The 10,544-nt window shown below is 37.9% G+C and overlaps 1 pseudogene; it reads right to left on the bottom strand.

Annotated features, from left to right (window-relative positions):
- Nucleotides 1-4,218: 4,218 nt before the first annotated feature.
- On the bottom strand, nt 4,219-6,869 carry LOC101724643 (endoplasmic reticulum disulfide reductase DNAJC10 pseudogene; annotated as a pseudogene).
- Nucleotides 6,870-10,544: the final 3,675 nt, after the last annotated feature.

The raw sequence follows: 10,544 nt of genomic DNA on the forward strand, positions 1-10,544 counted from the left end.
AGTGCAAGGTCCTGAGTTCTATCCCTGGTACAAAAACAAACAAACAAACAAATAAATAAATAAAAGGAACAAAAAGAAAAAGAAGCATAGAGTTTGACTCTGAAGCCTGAAGGGCTGGGTTGAGATCATGCCTCTGTTACTTAATAGCCAGGTGACTTTGGAAAAGTTCATTCTCTTTGCCACAATTTCCTCATCTTCAAAATGTGGAAAATAGAATTTACCACATAGGATTGTTGAGAAATAAGGAAATAAGTAGAATCAAGGTATTCAGAGGAATAGTAATCACTCAATGGTACTTTCACTTTCAATCTACTTCTTAAAAAAGAAAAGAATTTGCCATGTGTGCGACTGTGAGAAAGCAGCTGTATGCCAAGAGTGAAGAGAATAAATACTTAGATTAAGTTTGTTTGGGTTCAAATCTCAAGCAGGCATCCCTTCGAAAGTTAACCTCTCAGAAATTTAGCATCTTATCTGTGATACTGAGAAAGCAGGACTAGCTCACAAGGTTAAAGATGAGATGAGGTAATATACAATTGGTACATGGTGAGTGTTTAGTGACCATTAACAACTGATCATCTATAGCTATTATAGCACAATGGTTAATGAAAAAGTGGTGGCAGAGCTAAGAATTCTGTGCTTTCCTTCACCAGTCTTGTCATTTTTACCCCTGGCATCATCCTAAATATTTAAAAATTAAGTATCATAATTTCCTTCATTATAGAGACTAGACTAACTGCAAGGAAAATGTGAATTTGTTGGTGGTTTTTAATTTAATTTAATAGTTTCATATTAAATTACATCTTCAATTTCATTGACTGATATTGGGCAGGCAGCAGAACCACTGAGCTAAATCTCTGGCCCATATTGGGTTATTTTTATATCTTCTTTTTTTTTACTTTATTTTTGGTGGTACTGGGGATTGACCTCAGGGCCTTGCACTTGTGAGCCAGGTGTGGAGCCTCTGAGCTAAATGCCCAGCCCATTTTTATATCTTCTGGATTCAGCTTTGGTAATTCATATGTATCTAGGAATCTGTCCATTTCTTCTGCATTTCCCATTTTATTAAATACAGGTTCTTGAAGTAGGTATTGATGATCTTTTGGATTTCTGCAGAATCTGTGTGACTTCACACTTTTCATTCCTTTGATATCATCGAGGGTTGCATCTGTTGGGAAGACTTTAATATAAACAGGTCTGTTTTTTACATCATTTTTATACTCATCAGTCACTTCAGGGAGGGGTTTGTTTGGAGATCTTCTGATTTTAGTTTTATCTTCACTGATTTCCATGAGTTCTGCTTTGATTTGCTCAATGCTTCAACTATTACATTAAAATCTGTTGTAAGGTGATTGAGCCTGATGAATTTTATCATTATTTCCAAGGTTACCCAGGCTTCATCCAATTTGATCTGTTCCTTTAAAAATTTGTCCCATGGAAAATTGAAGTCTCCAAAATAATACTCAATTTGATGACAGATTTTTGGCCTCCAGAGCCAAAGTTTTTCATTATCCAGAGTTTTTCATTATCACTATTTTCAGCCATTGTGGCTAATCTTTAAGGCCCTGGTCCCACACGCTCACCACAGGTTCACTAACAACAACTCCTCAGCACCGCTGGCCTAACTAATGCACTCCTACACTTTTCATTTCTAATTGCATGGATTTGGGTCTTTTCTTTCGTTTTTTTTTGATAATATTGGATAGGGGTTTGTCTATTTTATTTAACCTTTCAAAGAACCAACTGTTTGATTCATTGATTTTTTTGGTATTGTTTTGTTACACTCAATTGCATTAATTTTTTCTCTGATCTTTATAATTTCCTCTCTTGTACATGCTTTTTGTTTAACTCACTCTTCTTTTTCTAGAAGCTCGAGGTTCAACATTAGGTTATTTATTTGAGCTCGCTTGTTTTTTTCTGATGCGGGAATTCACCACCATAAACTTCCCTCATGGAACTGCTTTCATTGTCACATTAGTTTTGGTATATTGTATTGGCATTATCATTTAGTTGTAGAAGCTGTCTAATTTATTCTTTAATTTCATCTGTGAACTATTGAGTGTTCAGGAGGGACGTATTTAATTTCCATATGTTCATGCACTTTTTGTGGTTTCTTTTGTTATTGATTTCCAATTTCATTGTACTGTGATTTGATAGTATGCATGGAAAAATTTCAATTTCTTTGCATTTACTTAAGGATGTTCTCTGAGCTAGTATGTGGTCTATTTTTGAGAAAGTCCTATGTGCAGCTAAGAAGAATATGTATTCTGTTGTTGTTGGGTGGAACACTGTAGATACCTACCAAGTCCATTTGTTCAAAGGTTTGGTTCAGCTCTGATATTTGTTGATTTTTTTTGTCTAGTTGATATGTCTAATTGTGACACAGGGGTATTGACACCGCCTATTATAATTGAATTAGTGCCTATTTGATTTTTCATGTCTGTTAATGTTTGTTTTATATAGTTGGGTGTGCTAGTATTTGGTGCATATATATTTATGATTCTTATTTCTTGTCCCTTAATAAGTATGTAGTGACCTTCTTTGTCTGTCTTGATCAGTTTTAGATGAAATCCAATTTGTCTGCAAATAGAATAGCTACCCATGCTTTTTCCTGGGTTCCTGTCACATGGTGCATTATTTTCCCTCCTTTGACTTTCAGACTATGAATTTCTTTTTGAGTTGAATATGTTTCTTGTATTAAGCCTACTGTTGGACCTTGTTTCTCAGTCCATTCTTCCAATCTATTTCTTTTGATGGGTGAGTTGAGACCATGTATATTGATGGTAAAAACTGATATGCATTGATTTATCCTTGTCATATTATTTTCCTCTTTTTGATTCCCTTTCTTTTCCCTCTGTTTAATTGCTCACTTTGCCTGGAAGATTCATTCTATTGGGGTTCATGGAAATGTTGTATTCATTGTCTGTTTCTAGAATATTCTTGAGAATTTTTTGAAGTGCTGATTTGGTGGTCATGAATTTCTTTGGGTGTTATCATGGAAGTATCTTATTTCTCCATCAATTTTTTTTGGAAAAATACAGTGTTTTTATTCATTAACCTCTTTTGATAAGTTGACATTTTTAGCATTCCATACACTCTGAATTATAACTAAACAACTAGAGGTTACTTGCAGCTTTGTTGAAATCCAAAGAAAAATTTTGTGATGTTTTGAATCAGAACAACCTGGGAACTAAAAGATCCCATTTTAGATTTATATGCTTGATTTTCTTATAAAAATACCTACAGTTATGTCAACATTTAGCTGGTAAAGGCAGCCTCTGACATTTTTAGTGACAGCAACAACCAGAGTATCATTATGACCTATAGTAAAATAAATCTACAAAATTGTTTTTCCTATTTGAATGAGTAGATTGGAGTGGAAAAACCATAGCTATGGAAAAATAAATGTAAATAAATAGAAACTACAGAGAGTAAATATGTAAATATTAGAAAGATGCCTCAAAAAAATGAACTGTCAGTGGAAAAATTTTTATGAAAGCAATTTCATTTGCATTTTTTGGGGGGGGGTACCGGGGATCGAACTTGGGTCCTTGTGCTTGCGAGTATGAAAGCGATTTCAGAAAATAAATGCACACACATTTAAAAAATACAGAACTCGGGGCTGGGGACTTACCTCAGTGGTTTTGCCGCCTACTGTGCAAGCGCAAGGACCCAAGTTCGATCTCCAGTACCCCCCGCCAAAAAAAATAAAAAATACGGAACTCTATTTGCTATGTTGGAGTAGCTTAGAGGTCCATTTACTCACTGAATTCTTCCCCCTCTGGCTTTTCTGGGTGATAAGGCAGTCTGTAAGATTTTTATACTTACTGTTGCAAAATTTCTCAATTGTAAAAAATAAAAAATCTCTTCAACTTTTAAAGCAAAATGGAGAATTTCTTCAGTACAAAACAGTATGAAAGCATGTTATCTATTTTACCATATTTGCATGTTTTTGATAACCAAGTTCCACCTTTTTACTCAGAAATACTCCACTGTGCACAGTGAACAGGTTCATGGCAGAGCCAGACAGCAAAACACTTCTAGGGGCAACAATCGAGGCCCATGGAATGAACTTGGCCTGTGATCTGTTTTTGTATGACCCTGACATAAGAATGGTTTTTTGTTTTTTAAAAGAATCATTAAAAACAACAAAGATGTGACAAAGAAACAAATACAGTCCATAAAACTTAAAACATTTGTATTAACTTTTTTTTTGGTACCGGGCATCAAACTTGGGACCTTGTGCTTTCGAGGCAGGCGCTGGAACCACTGAGCTAAATCCCCAGCCCTAAAACTTAAAACATTTGTGATCTGTCCTTCTCCAGAAAAAGTCTGCAGATCTTTCCTTTACATCAATGTTATACAGATTTCAGGCAGTGCAATTCTTAAGAGTCCAAGACCGCGTTCATTAACTTCCACCACAAATGCAGTTAGTATTCTTAAAAGGTGTCCTTTTCTGATGGTATTTTTCAGAATTCTTTCTTTTCAATTTCTTTTCATTTTTTCTTCATCTTCAACATCATCAAAGTTCATCCTTGTTTCTCTTTTCATGATTTTGGAGAGTTTCCAATTTTCCACAAATGAAGGCAGCAATTGTTTTTGCATCTCTAGCACTTATATGCTCTTCTCAAATACTTTTCTTTGTTCTGTCATAGGCATAAAATTTGACAGTTGGATAGGCTTGGATTCCAGCTTTCTGGCACATGTAGGAATAAGCCTGACAGTCTACCTTCTCAGCTTTCACTTTTCCTTTAACCATCCTAGCCAAGAGCTCAAACTCTGGAGCAAAATTTTGGCAAGGTCTGCACCAAGGTGCATAGAAATCTACCACCCAATGATTTTTCCCCTGTAAAATCTTTTCACTGAAATTCTGAGGTGTCAGATCTGTGGACACTTGAGGTAAAAATTCTAGACCCCAGATTATTAGGGAGTAAGCATCCCTATTTCAGCCATTGTAACTATGATACTGATAGCCTTTATTTGATTTTTGGGGATAAAATCTTATCTCAGGGTATCTCTGAACATTTTCTTGAGCACAAAAAGAATGATACTGTTGGCAGTCTACACTGCCCACATTGATCAGTCCAGTTAATGTCCAGGCCATTCTTTTCCATTTTGGCATCACGACTAGACAGGGCCGACACCACAGAGAATAGAAATCAACTATCCAGACCTCATCAATGCTTTCTTTGTTTAACCAGTTTGCTGAATGTGGTGGGTGTAAAAGAGACCACTGAAGGGTTCCTAAGATCCTGTATGAACTCCAGGATCTGCTTTGCAGAGTGATGGCCTTCATACTTGTGAATACTGGACTGGTTGAATACCACTGTCCTTGGGTAAGCCTGAATATTATACATGTTACAGAGTCCTTCTTGAACTGTACAATCTAGGGTACCAAATTTCAGCTTGGCATAAAGAAGTGTCGATGCTTTCCATAACTCTGGCAGTAAAGCTCGACATAGTGGACACCAAGGAGCAAAAAAATCAACAAGCCATGGTTCTTTGTCACTGGATGGAAAATTTTGAGGTCCAAGTGTGGTAACATGAGAATTAATACTTTCTTTAGCAAAAGCAAGTATATCATATAAAATCTTCTTTCCATGATGAATTTCATATTCTTTGGTTCCTTGTCCTTTAAATACTGCCAGACAGGGCTGGAAAACATAGAGATCCCTACAGATGCCAGGCGCAGAGGAGCAATCAAACCTTCCAACTTGAATATGGTCATTTTTAAGTATAGTTTTCAGTTTCTTCAACTCAGGATGATTTGAATTTTCATTTTCTTCCAAAATAGAAAAAAATGAGCCAGCGATGATGTGCCAAACGATCCGCTAGTGTTTTTGCTGAAAGTAGTTCAAAATCTGGAAGTTTATGTATTATTTCCAAATATATTTCTTTAGCATCCAATGAATTAAGAAATAAAATACTGGTTTTTTCTTTGTGGTTTAAAGTGGCTCCAGGAGGAAAATAAGCAATAGTGCTTGTTGTAATATCCAGACTTTTACAGAGATTGTCCTGGGTGGCACAGTCCATCCATCCTACATTAATAAGGCCATCCAACATGCTGCTGAGCCTGAGTCGTGTCTGTGGAGTCAAACAATACCCTCCTTTGGAACAAAAAGTGATCAGTCAGCCAATACCAGCAGCAAATGCAGTTTGCATGGAGTTAACAAAATTCCCTGTTGACAGAATTCACTAAGCTTTCCTTTGATCTGTCTTCATGGTATTTCACTGCAGCCATTCCAGACCTAAAAATGAAGAGGCTTGGATAATTGTTGACTCCTTTCATTCGGCGAAGCATCCTATCATCGTCACAGTTTACAGCTCCAATTCGAAGTAATCCATCCACTTATTTAGCAAATTCTCTCCAAGTGGGGGCTAAATCATGGCAGTGTGAACATCCCGGCGAGTAAAAGTTTACAAACCACAGTTCTCCAGAGTTAACAGCAGCATTAGATTCTCTTCTTTCCAGTGTTATGATTTCAGGATCATCATCATATATACCAGAATTATAACGATAATAGTTTCAGCTTTCATACTGGCCTCCTTGATTATCTTCAAGTCCTTTCTCTCCATATTTATCATACTTTTGCCATAGATCTTCATCTTTGAGTACTTTATATGTTCTATTTATTTTTAAGAAATCACCATGTGCATTTGGGTTGTTAGGGTTTTTATCAGGATGTAACTTCAATGCTAATCTCTTAAAAGCTTGTCTTATTTCTCTACTGCTTGCAGTTTTGGATACTCCAAGTAAACTGTAAAAATCCTGATCTGTGCCCACTAAAACGGCCATATACACTATCAGAAGACAGAGACTGATCCTTCTTAGGTCTCTGATATAGTCATTTTTTATGTAGCCAGACTCCCATTCTCCTTCTTATACAAGTTCTGACTTAAGTGAACATAAGACACTGTGCTGAGTCCAGCGGGTAAGATACACAAATCCTTGAACTTCAGTCCACACTCCTTCCAGGGTGAATCAAGCATCACAAAATCGTCTCCAAACAGATTACTCTCGGTGTCGCCTCCGGCAGCTACTCCCCAGGCTGGTCGCTGGGCCCGGCCAGCGACCTCACGCTGTGCGCGCGGGAGCACCCACTCTCCAACACTGCTGCAGGCGAGACAAGCTCCGGCGGAGGACGCGGCGCTGCCGCCGGTTGGAAGCGCGGAGAAAGCGCCGCCCGGGCCTGGTGCGTTTCCAGAAGAGCGGGGGCGGGGCCTGCCTTGGGGCATTGTGGGAAAGGCGTGGGTCTCTGCGGCGAGAGACCAGCACTGCGGCAGCGGCAGCGGGCCGCACAGGGTCAGGTTGATGTGGCAGTCATTGTGTCTCTGGCTCCAAGTCCGGCTGGGGCCGGATCCGAGGGACCTCTCCATCAATTTTGAGAGAGTTTTGTGAGGAACATCAATGTAGCTTGGAGGTTGTTTTCCTTTAGGGCTTGAAATGCTGTACTACAATCTCTTCTTGACTGAAAGTTTTGTGCTGAGGAGTCTGTTGTAATCCTGATGGGCTATCCTTAATGCTTGATTTGTTTCTTTTCTCCAACAGCTTTTAATATGTTCTTGAGTTGAATTTCTGGAATCTAGACTATTATATGCCTTGATGTAGATTTTTTCTGAGCATGGATCATGTCTAATTGGAGTTCTATATGCTTCAGTTATCTGTATGTCAAATTCTTTTTCCATACTTGGTAAATTTTCTGTCATTATTTTTCTAAACAGTTATTTATTTATTTATTTTTTTGTACCGGGGAATCAAACTAGGAACCTTGTGCTTGTGAGGCAGGCAGCGGAATCACTGAGCTAAATCCCCGGCCCTGTAGACAGGTTTTTTTTAATGTTCTTTGTGCCTTCTTCTAATTTTTCATTGATTTTGTTCATTCTTATGTTATTTAGTTATCTGAGAAATTATTTCTGATTTGTTTTTTTCTAGAGCCTCATTGATCCCTTTTGTTACTTCCATTGCTATCATTTCAGAAAGTTCAGCTGGGTGGCTTTTCATTTCTTCCATCCCACTGCCCTCTAGATTTGCTTTGGATAAGCTGGAGGTTTGGGGTTGAATTTTTTTCCATGGCTCCACATTTTCTATTTAAAAAAATTTTTTTTTTGATGATGCTTGTAAATTGCTTATATTTAGCTAGCTTTATTACTGGTATTGTGATACTTTTCAGACAAATTATCTAGTTGTAGATGGCTTTTGGCTTTTGTATACATTTTGAGATCTAGCCTCTTCAATTTATTATCAATGAGAAGTTTCTCCCTATTTGGTCTAATACCCATTTCTTCGGTACTGGATTATAGTATTGTTTATGACCCCCAGACAATCTTGGTATTGGCATACAAGGAAGAACAACTGATCACAACAACTATGTCATCTTGACTAAAGGAGTATAATCAGTAATAACAATAGCATCAAGCACAGCCTAGAAAAATGACAAACTATGATAACCACTAATTTGCTACCTTTAACCATAGAAACAAGATTTATATAACAAAATCTACAACAAACCAGAAAATTATATGTAGTAAATATCCCCTCAATAGAATGATTTTACCCCTAGGGGAGAAAATTTAAAAGGGATAACTGGAAAAGATAGAGAAATAGATGAAGAAAAAGAGATTAGAAGCAAGGTTGAAGGACAAAGGAAGATTACCCAAGCTTTGGGAACCTGGTGAAGAAGATAGGAGGACCATTTTTGTCAGTTAATTCCTGTTTATTACCTCTACAAGGTAAACCATTTAGTTTAGTGAATTTAGTATGGAGAAGCATATGAATATAAAAAACTGATGGCTTAACCATTCCCTGTGAATAGTTGAGGATTACTGATGCTATAGTTAAAAAATAATTTGATCCTAACTTTCCCCATATTCTACTTGAACAGATTATTCTGCCACCTGTGGTCTTCAAAATTGAGACACACTGACTTGCCTGTCATAAAGTAAACCCAGTGCATCAAATGTATCTGGCAGTACCCATTTTATCTTGCTCTCTTTAAAGAATGTATTGGCTACTAGAAATTCTGAAACTCTTCAACTTTTAACTTTTCCAGGACATTCCTCAACATCTAGTACACACTACCCCAACTTGTGAAAATTTGGTTTGAAACACTTGTGTGAAAACTGATTTCACAATAATAATCCTGACCACAGAGAGCCAGAGCCTCCTGTATAACCAACCCACACAGGAAGAAAGCTGCACAGCACAGTTCAGTAAGTATTGGTTTCTCTGCTATCTTTAGACCCTTACTCTGGGTTTTTTTTTTTTTTTTTGGTACCAAGGATGGAACTCAGGTCCTTGTGCTTGCAAGGCAGGCAGTGTAACCACTGAGCTAAATCCTCGGCGAGCCTTACTCTGTGGAAATGATTCTCAGCTGAACATTATGTCTGCTGTAACTTTGATAAACATTCTACTTTTGTTATTAGTGGTTATTTTTTGATGTGTCAAATCTTGTGACTATTAAAGTACCAGTAATTTAAAGTGAAAAAAAAGAAAGGAAGAAGGAAGAAACAAAAACAAGAGCAAAAAAAAAAAGCCTAAAAACAATGTTCATACTCAGGGAAAAATAAAAAAATAATCAAGAAAAAATAGCAAAGCAAAGAAAAAAAATGTCCACTTCAGGGAGTGTCTCTGCTGTCACCGGTAGGCAAAGGAGGCGGACAAATCTCAGATCCTTGTGGGATGATCACAGCAAGCCTGTGCTTTCAACTCCACTGAAGATCAGACTGATCCTGGTTTCTGGCTGTGAGGTTGGAACCTGAGTTGTTCAGCCCACAACACTCTGGGTGTCTCTTGAACTTGGTTTCCTGATCCTGGATATCTCCCATGGCTGCACCTCACCAAGACACTGAGAGGTCTGAGATGAAGCCAACCCATACCTGCTCTGAGTCCTAGTTTCAGCTGGCCCCTTCCAAAATGGTGTCCAGTCAATCATCTTCTCCTGGGGATGTTTGGACTGGAGTTACTCATCAGCTGCTGCAGGCCACAGAATCCATTGCTCCATTCCACTGGTATGTTTCTTTGTGGAGGGCTCTGGAGGTAACTGTAGTTATCATGCCTCTGTAGGTTCAAGCTGCTACTCTCAAACCACAAGCCAGGAGTCAGGCAGAAGATACTGTTTGCCACCTCTCCTTTGTTGAGATCCGTCTCTTCACTTTCTCCTTGGGCTCCAATTCTCCTCTCAGGTCCTTCCTAGATCCAGAGGATCCATCTCCCTCCTTTTTCTCTTCCCCAAGTTGCTACACTCCAGCATCTGAACTCCAAATCTCAGAGAGGCTGATTTACTACTGCTCATCACTCCACCATCCCTACACTCAGAACTGTGCTGATCCAATTTAGTTGTGTGTTTCTTATTCAAGTTGACACAATCAGCAAACTATCACACACCCTTTAATGTTTTTCTCTTATTGTGACTTCCTATATAATTTTTCTCCCTCTTTTTATCTTATATTTATTATCAGTTTTTTCTCTTACTTTACCTAATGCTATAAATATCCTTCTACTCCCTAATAGGATCTTTTGTATCACTGCTATCTCCTTCTTCTCTTAT

The sequence above is a fragment of the Heterocephalus glaber genome, unplaced genomic scaffold (genome assembly GCF_053883595.1).
Source record: "Heterocephalus glaber isolate CG9 unplaced genomic scaffold, H.glaber_assembly_v1.0 deba00001613, whole genome shotgun sequence".
NCBI lineage: Eukaryota > Metazoa > Chordata > Mammalia > Rodentia > Bathyergidae > Heterocephalus > Heterocephalus glaber.